The 14595-nt window shown below is 42.7% G+C and overlaps 1 long non-coding RNA gene across 2 annotated transcripts in view; it reads left to right on the top strand.

Annotated features, from left to right (window-relative positions):
* Positions 1-11627, top strand: part of LOC107520979 — a 32178-nt gene extending 20551 nt beyond the window's left edge. The window contains exons 4-5 of one of the 2 annotated variants that reach the window (XR_004950835.1): positions 9574-9691; positions 10536-11627. This is a non-coding gene — a long non-coding RNA (uncharacterized LOC107520979). Of the gene's footprint in view, positions 1-9573 lie in introns of both variants that reach the window. The other variant, XR_004950834.1, reaches the window with a different exon arrangement.
* The last annotated feature ends 2968 nt before the right edge of the window (positions 11628-14595 follow it).

Raw genomic sequence — 14595 nt, forward strand, 5'->3', positions numbered from 1 at the left:
TGTTGCCCTCTGTGGCAGAGTTAGCTAGTATGTACAAATATCCGTATCTTCCTCTTCGACACTCAGCTAGACCACATTTCCCAGCCTCCCTTGCAGTTAGGAGGGGGCATGTGAGAGATTCCAGCCAATGAAACGTGAGCAGAAGGGATGTGTGCCTCTTCCAGGCTTGGGTCGCAAATACCTCCCACTCTCTGTCCTTTTCCTCTCTTCCCTGTTCCCTGGTGACCTTGGAGGCCACTTATTGCAGATGGTGCAATGGCTTCAAAGGTGTGGAGGAAGATAGCATCACGAAAATCACTACACATCACTATTGTTAGTTGCAGTTAGCTGTAAGAAGGAAAAAGTTAAGGTGACATGAGTATGCTGCTTTGTGATCCAGGAGTAGGGAATAGTATGGGTAAAGGTCCTAAGGCAGGAAGAAGGAACCCAAAGTAAGCCAGTGTGACTAGGAGGTAATGAGCAAGGGAGAGTGGCATGAGAGAAAGGTTCATGATCCTGATACAAGATTCATAGGTGTGTGGAAGGAAAGAGACGGGTATGGGCTAGACACTTCCCTGGCACCCTTCCTCCTCTCCCTGTAGATAGAGCACCAGTTTAAGAAACCAAATTGTAACCAGGAGGGGCTGAACCTAGAATTTCAGATTTTGAGTGTATTCGTGTGGCTTGGCTAGCTGTGGAGTTCAGTGGTACCTTTGCCTGGAGTCCTCTGCCTCAGGGTTAGGGGCCCCTGCCTTGGTCTTTGGTAAGCTTTTCTGTCTTCCACTCACAGCCCATCCTCACCTCAAAGGATCATTCCCAGACACCCAGCCTGCCTTTGGTGAGCCATGAAATCAAGTGACTCAGACCCTCTCTTAAGCTGAGTTTCTCTCATCTTAGAAGAACAACTCTCCAATATCAGTACTATAGGCTCTTTTTGTGGGCTAGCCTGGGAACCTCACCACATTGTTTTGTTAAACCTCAAGTAACTGGCTTAAAAATGAACTGTTGGGCCAGAGCTGCTTGCCTGACTTCTGGGGCTGCCTTTCGCCTGCCCTGCCCCCTCCCCCAGAGCAGTGTCCTCTCGGGAAATGCAGCCGATCCAGCTGCATCCGTGGGAAGGCCTGGACCCCACACCTCACCCTCCTGGCCCTGCTGAGGCCACAGGAAATGACCCTCTTTGCAGCCACGAGCTGCTGTGATCTAGATGACAATGACAGAGAGACAGAAGTCTGTTTGTCTCAGCTAACTTGTCCCCTTGGGTGGATGCCAGCTGCTGGAAACATAAAACTGAAGATCCAGTGGGAATATATATTTTTAAAAAACAAACAAACAATCTTATGGGCTTTAGCCAACTTCTGAGGCTCTGTGGGGCTTTGTTTTCTTTCTTTGTGTGTATGTGTTTAAAACATAGGCAAGGCTCAGAGAACCAAAGAATCTAAGGTTTGGAAGGTCAGCCGTCCCACCCAAGCAGCAGGCCCCCCTGTGGTGTCTTTCTTCACGTGGCTGGGCCCCACCTCTCCACACCACTGTTAATTATTGTCACTTGGCTCTGGCCCCTGAACCCATCCCATCTCCAATCACCACCTAAAAGCTGGAGAGCTCCTCTAAAACCCAAAGATCACCCTTTCTGGGGTCCTACGGGCCAGCTCTGTCATATGCTTTAGTTCTCAGCTCAAATGCCACCTCTGCCAAAGGGCTTTCAAACCACTCTCTATGAAATAGCACCTCTCCGTCATTCTCTCTTATAGCTCCCAATACACTTAACCATATGTGGAGTGATCTGGTTTCTTCACACATGCCTGGTGTATAGTAGGTGCTCAATAAGTGTTTGTTGACTGAATGTTTTTCAGTGGTCGTGACATTCAGATCAGAGCTAGATCAGAGAATTCAGATTTCATTGTATTTCAACAAACATTATTGGTTACAAAGTGCGTGCCTGGGCCAGGAAGCAAGTCAGTCAATCGAGAATTCCACTCATTCATTCTTTCATTTATTTACTTGGAAGGTAGAGCCCTGAGTAGATAGTGACTCTGTCTGAGGAAACCCAAGGCTTCATGGAAGAGGGGATTTGAGGTGGTTTTCTATCAAAAGAGAAGCTGGTGGAGTTGGGGAGGACTGTTCAGCTTGAGGGAATTGCCTGAGCAAAAGTTTGGAAGTGTGACTGTATGCATTTGGTAAGAGAAGTATGGAGTGTGGGATTTAATTGATTCCCACTTTGGACCCTCAGGGAAGGCTGAGACCTGGTTTTATCTGGGGCTGTAAGGAGGACACTCCACCTTGTCTGCTGAAGCAATGGAAGGATGGATGCGAATGGGTGGGGTGGGGGGAGAAGCTGTTCTGTTGCCGTGGAGGCCTTGAATGCCATGCTAAGCAGTTTGGGTTTTCATCTATAAATAACAGTGTCTAATAAAAATAATGATTTTGAGAAGCCCTTTTAAAGAGCCTGGATGTCATTGACTTCGGAATTCCAGTTCTCTAGTGATACGGACTACCCCCAGGATGTTTCTGGTAAATACAGTTGCCTGTGCCCCATCCTGTAAGAGCCCGATTCTCTCTAAGCTGGAGTTGGGACTGGTCATCTGCCTTTTCACAACCTTTCCACATGTTCTCATCATTCACCAGGTTCGTTGACTATGGAGGCTCAGAGAGGTGAAGGCATTTGCTCAAGGTCATAGCCAGACAGTTGCAAAGAGGCATTAAGATGGGGCCCGTCTGGTTTGCCTATATCATCTGCAGACTCCCTCTGGACTAGCTCCTTTCTGCAGTTTTATTTTCCCCTGGATGCAAGAATCTAGGCTATGGCTGGGTCTGCCCGCTCTGTCCTCCCTTCCCCTCCCCATCCCCAGCCTCAAAGGTCAGGTACCTCCCAGCCTCTCTCGGGCATGTCCATTTATGGCTCTGTTGTTCCAAAATGTGGCCAAATTTATAAACTCCCCTTTCCTGGAGACTCGAAACAATTTGTGCAGAGTGCAGTGCGGGGGTAGAGCTGGGAGCTTCGACCCAGGCCTGGACTTCAGCCCGGGCCCAGGCCCAATGAGCTCTGGCATTGGACAGGCCCCAGCCCTTCCCTGGGCCTCAGTTTCTCCAATTACAGAGCATAGAAAATGGACTAGATTGCTTCCTAAGTTCTTCCCAAGTATAGAGACATCCAGTTTACTGCTTTCAAATGCTAATTCCTTAACCATGGGCCCAATGATTGTAAAAGAAGGTGCTGGAGGATGGACTGTAGCCTCTAGCTTCTCTCCTTTGCATGACTTTCTTTTCTTTCTTTTTTCTTTCTTCGTGGGGAGGGCGGGCTGGTTGGGTGCTGCGTGCGGGGGTGGGGTGGAGGGAGGGCGGGGGTGGAATAAAACACAGTCAAATCACCTCAATCATACCTCAGGTCGTCCTTCTTCCTTCTTCCTTCCTTCCTTCCTTCCTTCCTTCCTTCCTTCCTTCCTCTTTTCTTTCTTTTTGCTTGATTTTTTTTTAATTAAAAAAATTACCCAAGGAATCCACTTTTGATGTAAAGTAATAGGCCCCTTCTCCAGTCCCCCATACCTGCCTTCCTGCCAGAAGTAACGCTTGTCAAAACTGCGGATGAAGCTTTTAAGACGGGCTTCTCTGTATATATTTATGCACATATTTGTGTTCATACGGGAGGGTTTTCATTTCACTTTTTTTTTTTTTTAACATAAATGGAATTGTATATTTTGTTTGGCATCTTACTTTTTTAACCTAATGTTTCATCTGGTTTTACATATCAACCTCATCTTTAAAAAAAGTTTCAGATAAAATTTACATGTTATAAAATTCACCCACTGTGAGTGTATAGTTAAGTGATTTTTAGTAGATTTGCGGAGCTGTGCAACCATCATCACGAACCAGTTTTAGTACATTTCTAGCCCCCAACAATTACCTCTACGCCTGTTTTAGAGTTGTTCTCTGCTCTGACTTCCAGCTCTAGGCAACCACTGAACTTTTCTATAGGTTTGCCTTTTCTGGACATTTCATATAAATGGAACCATACAGTGTGTGGTTTTCTTTTTGTATCTGACTTCTTTTATTAGCGTAACTATTTGATGGTTCATCTGTAGGGTGTCATCTTTTCTTATTGCTAATATATATGTACAGATAGATATACTACATTTTACTTATCCATTTACCAGTTGGTGGATTCTTGGAGTGTTCCCCATTTGGGGATATTATGAATAATATTGCTAAAAACACTTGCATACAAGTCTTTGTTTGGGCATGCGTTCGCGTTTCTCTTGGGTGGACACCTCAGTCCTAACTGCTGGGGCATCCTCCATTGTCATAACCAGTCCCCTATCAATGGACACTTAGTGTTTCCAAGGTTTCACCGTCACAAACCCCACCACTCTGGGCTTCTCCACCCATCCGCCTTGGGCATGTGTGCAAGGAGAGAGATGGCCGGGTCACAGGATATGTATATTTTATATTTGTTGAATTGCTGCCAAATGACAACATGACAGTCTCGCCTCCTCTTCAAAGGAACAGGGAATGGTGGCAGAGAAAGTGCAAGGGAGATGAAGAGAGAGAGAATGAATCCATTATAAATATATCACCACCATCCCACCCCGCCCGCTGAACTTGAGGGACTGGATAAGAAGGGTCGTTTCTGGGGAAAAGTACCCAGGGTGAAGAGTGGGGCAGTCATAGGATGGCTGAGTCCAGGAAGGAGAAAGAAGAGGCTGGGATAGGAACTAGAACCCATCCTCCCAAGCTTTTGCTTTGCAAGCTTGTTCGATAATGAGCTCGCTGTCACTGGAGGTATGCAAGTAGAGGCTGGCAAGCCGTTTGGCAGGGGCTGTAAAGGAGCTCTCAGAATCTATAGAAAACTATAGATGGACTCTGAAGCAGCAATATGGCTAAGGAATTAAGAACATGGGCTTCACTGGGACGGGCCCTTGGTTCAAACCCTAGCTCTGTCATTTCCTAGCTTTGCGATGCTGGGAGAGTAAATTCAGCACCCCTAGCCTCAATTCTCTCAGCTTTAAGGATGGGACTCTACTTCCCATAGACTCTGGGGGGAGGGGGTGGGGTTTCAATGACATCATGTGGATGGGGCTCAATTGTAGAACCTATAATTATGACTCCCTTTTCCTGCGACTATGGGCTATGATATCTGGGGACTCCAGGGAAATGAGCATGAGAGGACAGTGATGTGTGCCCAGTGGTCTCTGGAAAAAAGAACGCATTCAAGAACCCTCACAGCCTGGGATTCACATCGAGGCTCTCTCTAGTTCCAGACATGTGACTTTGGCCATGTGACTCAATGTTCTCATCTGTACAACAGTAAGACTCCTAACCTCATACAGCTATTGGGCAGGGAGAATAGGTTAAACCTCATGTGACAGAAAACCTCAAAATAATAGTAGCTTATCCAAGAAAGTCATTTATTGCTTACACGTAAAGGAAATCTAGAGGTGAGCAAGAGAACAGTCCAGGACTGGTGGGACAGCTTCACGGGGTATTTAGGGATCTAGTTCCCAGCTCTTTCAACCTTAGTGTGTGGGCCTAGTCCTGATGATCTAATAGAGAAGTCTGAGATCCAGCCATCATATCTATATTCAGAGAATAAGATGGAGGAAGAAGGGATAAGGGGTCCAGAGCATGAACTAGTCCTTATAAGAAGGTTTTCCCAACTGTCACCTGACAGTTCCACTTAGCTCTCATTGACTAGAACTTTATCAAGTGGCTGTACTAGCTGTAAGGGGAGGGAAACAGATATTGAGTAGATAGGGAACAGCTTTGTCTGTTTCTTCCCCCAAATAACCACTAGCTTAACTCCTATTACCATAGATTCCGCTTGCTGATTCTAGAACGTTAGACAAACGTTATTGCATAAAACATTCTCTTGTATATAGCTTATTTCATTCAACATTCATCAATGTTAGGTCTCTTATTAATTTCTTCCATCATTGAGTCATCCACTCAACAAATATTTCTTGAGCTACTACTGTGTGGCGAAGGCTGGCCTAACAGTCACCCATGGCAAAGACTGGTGAACTCTGAGTCTCCCAGGATGTTCTCTGATCCAAAACTCTTTTGGTTCCAAATTACTACAATAACAGCCCTGTTCTGAACTCCCCCAGCCCCAGGTAGAATCCCTGGTAGACAAAGGCCACACAGCCACCAGCGGTGAGGATCTCAGGCTCCGGGACCCACAGATGGGTACTTAGCAGATGCTTAGTAAACAGTGGCTGCAACTATTTCCAAGATTTAGGAAGTATTGTAAGGAGCAGAGCCCTCATCTTTTCTAATCCTTCACAGAACCTATAAAGTAGGTACTATTACAATCTACATTTTACCACTAAGGTAAGAAAATGTGGTAACTCTCCCAAGATTGCACAGTGGGGGAGTGGCTGAGTTGGGATCAAACCTGAGCCTATGGAGTATCTAGTGTGAGCTTTCACCTCCCCGCTCTTGGAATCACTTTATACTCCCTCACCCTTCCTTTAAGCCTTGAACTTCTCAAGGGAGAACCCCAAATCGTTATGGAAAAAGCCTGTGTGTTCTGCTTCGCCATTTCTTGTTGTTTTTCTCCTTCTTTGGAGAGATGTTTTCCTGGCTTTGGATCTTGTCTGTTTAAGCTTAAAATCATATTGGTGGGGAAAGGCATGACTCTCCAGCAACATCACCCCATCCCTGTCCAATGCCCTGGGCTTGGGTTCTAAATGATTTCACTGCAACTTGAACCCCCTCCACATTCTGCTTCCTGGGGCCTGTCCACCTCAGATCCCTTCAGAGCCCTCACTCCAATCTTTTATTAAGTGGCCTCAAACAGCAACCTTTTCCTAAACGACATTTTTTTTTTAAGTGCTAGATATGAGAATACACATCTAGACCAGTTGTTTCCAACACCCTGACTCACCCAGCTCATTCCTGTGAGTGAATGAGCTTTTCATTTTAACGGCTGGCTTTGAAAGGGCCCATGTATCTGTTCTTTTGACCACATAAAATCTATTAGAGAGAAGGAAAATGTGGTTTAAAGAAATAGTTTAGTTTTCTTCATGGCAACAAATTTTCCAGGGGAGAAAATATGTTGACCTTATGATATAATTGAGTGGCTATCAAAAAAAATTTTTTTTTCAGCACATGAACCCTTTTGTAGAGGCTACTTAAGTGTATAAATAGTAAACATGTTGCTTCTGTGATGGAAGGAGGAGGGGTGGGGTTGCTGAGTGATACAGCTTTTCTCTTGCTCTCTAGCTACCCACTCCTCTATGAAATCTGCCACTGGTATGGAACCCAGTCTGAGAACCTTCGAGCGCACCCTGGCCCAGGTATCAAAACACTGGGCCCGAGTCCCAGGGTCATCCTTTCCTGGTGTGTGACCTCAGGAAAAGGAGTGGGCTTCTCTGCACTCGGGTTTCCCATGTGGGAAATGGCATGGCTGTCCTAAATATTTCCTAAGCTTCTTTCCAATTCTAAGATTCAGTTTGAAGCAATGAACTGTTAGAAATACAGACTTTTTGAACAGACAAACAGAGTTCACTTGTTTGAGGAGATCCAGTAACAAGCCAACTGCTACAAAAGTGTTTTCAAAGTAGAAGTGCTGTGGGCCTCCCTGCAGGAATTGATAGAAAATGACCAACAATTTTGGTTATTTCATTATTCAAAAGTAGGTTAAGTCAAATCATTATGCCTTAAACTTACATAGTGCTGTATGTCAATTATATCTCAATAAAACTGGGAAAAATATTAAAATTTAAAAAAGAAAACACTACCCAAGAAATATCACTCCCATAAGTCAATGAAAAAAAGTCACTAATGTATTACCATATCTGGTAAAGGGAATCTTCCAGGAAAAAAAAAAAAGTAAGCTAAAGATGTCCCCCGCTCTCTTATCTGTATAATTAATTCATCAGTAACCCTTCCCTCATGCTCAGCATATAAACTAAACAAAGTAATGAGAAGTGCTGAGTAATGAAAAGTCAAATAGAACATTAATATGGACAGTTTTTTAAAAATCAAACATACACATACAGCTAGAATAACCACTTGTTCCACTTTGCTCAGGCTGAGGGGGTTTTTGGGACACAGGCCTTTCAGTGCTAAAATCAGTAAAGTCCCAGGCAAACTGGCATGAATTTGACACCCACCCTTTATACAGCAGTTACTATGTACCAGACACTATTCCAAACTCTTTGAATTTGCATCACAACCCTATATGGTAGGTGCTATTATTATCTTCATTTTACAGCTCCTCAGGGGAAACTAAAGCTCAGAGAGGTTAAATGGCTTTTCCAAGGACACACAGCTGGCTGAAGGCAGAGCCAGGGTGAAAACCTACCCAATATGGCCCTGGTGCTTGCAACTGCTGCATCACATCAGCTTGCTCCTAAATTGTGTCTTTGGCAAAATACAGCACTGTGGCCAGTCCATGACCAAGGCCAGCTAGGCACTCAGAAGACCCAGGCCTGGTTCTATGTGATACTGAGGATCCCCCAGCTTCTCTGGGTTCTGGCTTTCAACTCAGTGAAATAAGGGTACTTGTCTGTTACAGTGGATTCCCCAGATTTTTTAAGTTGTAAAGCTGTTCAGACAATTGGGATCCCAATAAATAAAACAGATCATAGTCACAAAATTTACATCTTCAGCATTTAGATGAAAATTTTTCATTGTGTATAGAATTCTTGAAACTCTGCCCCACAGCCTGAGGCTTCCAGAAGCAGAGTGTAAAAACTTGTGGTTCAATTGCTCTCTAAGGACCTTTGGGCTTTAAAATGAAATCCAACCTTTTAATTTGAACATTTCATTCGTTCATGCTGCAAAAATGTTTCAGCTGCGTGAGATTTGCCAGGCTCCGGTTCAGGCACTGTGGCCTCAGAGATCAATTAGACCAGGGTTTCTATACCGTGGCACGACTGTCATTTGGGGCTGGAAAATTCTTTGTTTTGTCCTTTGCATTGTAGAATGTTGGCAGTATTCCTGGCATCTACTCACTAGATGCCAATAGCACCTGCCCAGTTGTGACAGCCCAGAATGTCTCCACATGTTGCCAAATGTCCCCTGGGGGTAAAAATCAACCCTGGTTATGAATTAAGTTCCCTGGGGGAGAGGCAGATAACAAACATATTTTTTTAAAAAAAGAAATTATCAGAGAATGATAAATGTATGCTAAACCAAAAATGGGGTGATATGATATGTTACTGGGAGGCTTCTTCAGGTTGGGTGGGCAGCAGTATCTCTAAGAAGGTGATATTTTATCTGAAACCTGAATGTCTGGTGAGAAAGAGCCCGTCACGCAAAAATCTGAAGGAAGAGAGCTTTGGTTAGAGGAAGCGGTGCGAGCCAAGACTGAGAGGCTGGACGAAACTTGGCTTGATTACGGAACAGAATGAAAGCCAGTGTGCTAGGATCACTGAGGACCATGGGCAGAAGGGGAGAGGAGAGCTGAGGGATGAGTGGAGGGGAGGTAGAAATGGGGAGGATTAGGTCACGGGAAGGCCTCATAGGCCAGGGAAGGTTTGATTTTATTTTTAAACATGAGCATCTGCTATGTGCTCCTGGACTGGGTGTTGAGGTCACAAATGTGAATAAGATACTTGTGAACTCACAGAAGATGAGGCAACTACTTCTTTCTAGAGTGAATCTGAGAAGGTTCTATGGTGGAGATGATATTGGAGTTCCCTTGAAGCAAGAACAAGGATTCACCATGTGACAAAAGAGGGGCAGCAGAATTTGCTTCCCACGCCTCATGCAAGTGATTTTATCTGTGCAAGTTCTTAAATTGCTGACTCCTGGTCCCTATCCCCAGAGGTGCTGGGGCCCAGGAATCTGTATTGAGCCAGCATTGTAATTATTCTGACACAGGTGGGGAGACTTCACTTTGAGAATGATTCTCCGTGGCTTTCATGCCACTTCTAGTGCTCAGTGGAGTATGAATGTCTTGACATGTCTTATTCCAGTTGAAAAGCATTCAGTGGTCTACTGTGTACCATGACCCAGGGATAGAAGAGAAAGGCAAAAGGACCCAGTCTCTGCCTCTCTATGTCTCAGTTACCTCTTCTCTAGTACAGCAGTTCCTCGAATAATGTTGTTTTGTTAAACGTCATTTCATTATAATGTTGGCGAGAAAAAAAAAATTGATTCCCAGCCAGGGCCACTGTTTGTGTGGCGTTTGCCTCATGTCTGTGTGGGTTTTCTTCAAGTACCCCAGTTTCCTCCTACATCCCAAATACGTGCACATGAGGTGAACTGGCATGTTTAATTGTCCCAGGATAAGTGAGTGGGGGTGTGGGTGTGTGTGAGTGTGCCCTGCAATGGGTGTCCTACCCAGGGCGGGGTCCCACCTTGTGCTCTGAGCTGCCAGAATAGGCTCTGGTTCTAAACAGGTTAGAAAATAATAATCTTGTTTTTATTCATTTTTCTAAAATGTATGTACAGCTCACATTTATTTTAATGTTTAATATTTGAAATGTTTGGGGTCTTTATTTAGAAGTTTAGTAATGTTTTGGGGACTAGAAAGATACCGTAGGAACTTAACTCTTATTTATACCAATTAGCCTATGAGAAAATTGCGTTTCATTATATATCATTCACTTCAGTGTTCAAGGACCTACCTAGTATGTTAAGTGAAGACTTACTATATGAAGAAACAGAGTCTCATTGGGGATGAGTGATGTCCTAAGTTCACACAGCTGAGAAAAGGCCCATCTGGACGTTGAATTCAGGCCTCCGGACTCCCAATCCAGTGATCTTCCTCCCCACCAGCCACGCTCAGGGTGTTCTTCCCTGGAAGAGATCCTTGCATATGCCGTCCGTGAAGCCAGCATCCACTGATTTGAAAATCAGCTCTGACTCACACCAGAGGGAGCTGCATGAAGCTAGGACAGTTGCCAAAAGGCTGGGGAGGAGAATATATATACAAAGGACACTACACATAAGGCCGTGAATGCGTAAGTGCCTCAATTGCTGGTTGTTTTTCTTCCAACTTGACACACATGGAGATGAAGGGGAAAAAATCTCACAAAAATGTTCAGACCACAGGAAATATGTTGGCAACTGTCAGAGGTGTAGACAGAGGCTCTTGCTAGAACAGGCTGGCATGAAGCAGATGCCAGGGTGGAGAGCAGGACTGACTGCTGGGAGCATGCATGACTAAAAGCCTTCTTTCTCTGAAATCCAACTCCATTTCTTGTTAAACTGGGTGTCTTTGCAGCTGGAACCCCACCAAATCTAGAGCTGGAACTGTATAAGTGGGTCATAAGCATATAACTGTGTAAGCTTGTAATCATATAAGTATGTAATTGTGTCAGCTTGGATAAGTAAGTGTGTAATTGTATAAGTGACTAAGCAGGTAAAAGGGTAAACATGGAGGAGGGTAAGTAGATGGTCAAGTAAGTGTGTAATTGTGTTAGCTCGTGAGAGTGTAAGCATGTATAAGGCACGTATGCCAGGAAGTAAACACGTAAAGAGGTAAATGTAAGCAGGTTATGTGTAAACATATAATTGAGTAATTAGGTCAGGGAGTAAGTATGTAATTGTGTGGGTAGAAAGTTTATGAGTAAACGAGTAAACATATAAGCAGTCAATCATATAAATGGGTCAGTATATAAGCAGGTAAATGCCCAGGCGTGTGAGCATTTGGTCTGCTGCTTGATGCAAGATATGTAGCTTCCACACACTGCACTGACATATACCAAGGCTGTTTTCAGAATTACAATCTGATCATGGTTTTGGTCTGTTATAGAGTGAGGTGACAACATCCAAGACCTGTTCTAGAATGTTTTCAGCACCAAATGGCCTTAGGTCATTTGGGAGATTATTTCTACTCATTGGACCATCAGGCAGGGCCGAGAACTCCATTATGTCAATGTGCTTGCAGGGCTGCTTCCCCAAAGTGGCCTTAGGTGTCATGGAATTATTCCAAGTGGTAGGGAATAAACTTTTTTTTTTTTTCTATTAATCATTGAAATGTCTTAGAAGAAAATTTAAAACTACCCTCCAAACTCATGATTTGATCATGGTCATTGTTCCTTAGGTTGAGTTAAAATTGGTAATTTAGTCATGTGCCACTTAAGAATGGGGATACGTTGTAAGAAATGTGTTGTTAAGTGATTTCATCATTCTGTGAACATCATAGAGTGTACTTACACAAACCTAGATGGTATAGCCTACTACTGTGAATGAACGTGCTAACTTTTATACAACTGGCCGCACAGGTTTGTTTACATCAACATCACCACAGACATGTGAATAATACATTGTGCTATGATGTTATGACAGCTATGACATCACTAGGTGATAGGACCTTTTCAGCTCCATTATAATCTTATGGGACCACTATTGTATATTTGGTATGTCATTGACCAAACATCGTTATGTGGCTCATGACTGCATATGTATTCGAGTTTCAAAAAGTGAGTTGACCCCATTCCACAACTGGGGCCCCTATGGGCAGTCTGATTTGACAGCAGCAGTGGCAGTAGCAAATTTCCAGGCCATCATAGCATCCATTCCACCACCAGGGCACTGGTGGGTGATCCCATCTGTTCGTAGTGGAAAAAGCTAAGTCCTATGTTTCTCTGCATTCCTCCCAGTGGCACAGGAGACCTGAGCTCAGCGGCTTCTGTCCACCCCTATACCAATCTGCCAGAGGTCTCAGTGACATCAGGTGACCCAGAATAGCACTTCTCTCACATATAGCATCAACAGGGATTGAACAGGAGCCTCAGGATCAGTAGAAACAGATCATAATAGCATTGCAAAAGCTCAGAAAATTAAGCTGTCATTGGAATTAAATCTCACAGCAGAGGGCAAGAACTTACACCTAAACAGAGTGATTACTAATATACAATTTCAATAGGCTTAAGAGTCTCCTAACATAATAACCAAAATGTCCAGAAATCAGTAAAAAATAATCTATTATACCAAGAACTAAGAAAATTACAATCTGAACGAGACAAGAAAATCAACAGATGCTAATAGCAAGATGAAGTACATAATGAAATTATCTGACAACAATTTTAAAGCAGTCCTTATAAAAATGCTTCAGCAAAAGTTACAAATTCTTTTGAAAGAAATGCAAAGACAGAAAAACTCAACAAAGAAAGAGAAGTTATAAAAAGAACCAAATAGCTTTTATAGAATTGAAAAAATACAATAACCAAAATAAATATCTTGCGATGACAGAGAATAGAATTAGTGAACTGGAAGTTCAATAGAATTTATTCAATCCGCACAACAAAGAGAAAAGAGATTGAAAATATATGCAAAAAACACATCTGATAAAGGACGCATCCAAAATATACAAAGAACCCTTAAAACTCAACAACTAAAAAAAAAAAAACCTGATTAAAAAATGGGCCAAAGACTTTGACACCTCATCAGATAATATATTAACATGGCAAATAAGCATATGAAAAGATGCTCCATATTATACGTCCACATTTAATGCAAATTAAAACAACAATTAGATGCCACTGTACACCTATTAGAATGTCCAAAATCCAGAACAACACCAAATGCTGGTGAGGATGCGAAACAACAGAAACTCTCATTCATTGCTTCTGGAATGTAACATGGTACAGCCACCTTGGAAGACAGATTGGCAGTTTCTTAGAAAACTAAATATACTCTTACCACACAACCCAGCAATCATGCTCCTAGGTATTTACCTAAAGGAGTTGAAGAGGTGTGTCCACTCAAAAACCTACACATAGTTTTATTTTTTAAATAAATAGTAGCCAAAACTTGGATAAAACCAAGATGTCCTTTAGTATGCAATAGATAAATACTGTGGTACATCCAGACAATGTAATATTATTTACTAGAAATGGAAATGAGCTATTAAGTCATGAAAAGAAATGGAGGAAACTTAAATGCATAATATTAAAACAAAATTAGAGGTCAATCTGAAAAGGCTACATATTGTATGTTTCCAACTATATGACCTTCCGGAAAAGGTAAAACTGTGGAGACAGGAAAAAGATCAGTGTTTGTCAGGAGTCGGGTATATGGAGGGGTGAACAGGCAGAGTTCAAAGAATTTTTACAGCAGCAAAAATATGCCATGTGATACTACAATATTGGATACATGTTATTATACATTTCCTCAACCATAGAAAATACAAAATCAAGAGTGAACCCTAAGGTAACTATAGACTTTGGGTGATTTTGATGTGTTAATGTAGGTTCATCATTTGTAACAAATGCACCACTCTGGTGAGGGATGTTGATAAAGGGAGAAACTGTATGTGTCGGGGTATGGGGTGTATAGGAAATCTCTGTATTTTCATCGCAGTTTTGCTTTGAACCTACAACTGCTTAAAAAAAAAAAAGGACTAAGAAAATTTGAACAAAGCCTCATGGATCTGTGGGACAATAGCAAAGGATCTAAGTTTTGTATCATTGGAGTTCTAGAAGTGGAGGAGAAAGATTGTGAAACTGAAAAGTAAAAGATATAAACATGTAAATATAAGAAGCTTCATGATTCCCAAATAGGATAAATGCAAAAAGATCCACAACAAGGTACATCTTAATTAAATTTCTAAAAATCAAAAACAAAGAAAAAATATTAAAAGCAGCCAGAGAGAAATTATATATTACCTATAAAGGAATACCACTTTCAACGACAGCAGATTTCTTATCTGATATCATGGAGACA

The sequence above is a fragment of the Rousettus aegyptiacus genome, unplaced genomic scaffold (genome assembly GCF_014176215.1).
Source record: "Rousettus aegyptiacus isolate mRouAeg1 unplaced genomic scaffold, mRouAeg1.p scaffold_m13_p_5, whole genome shotgun sequence".
Classification (NCBI taxonomy): Eukaryota; Metazoa; Chordata; class Mammalia; order Chiroptera; family Pteropodidae; genus Rousettus; species Rousettus aegyptiacus.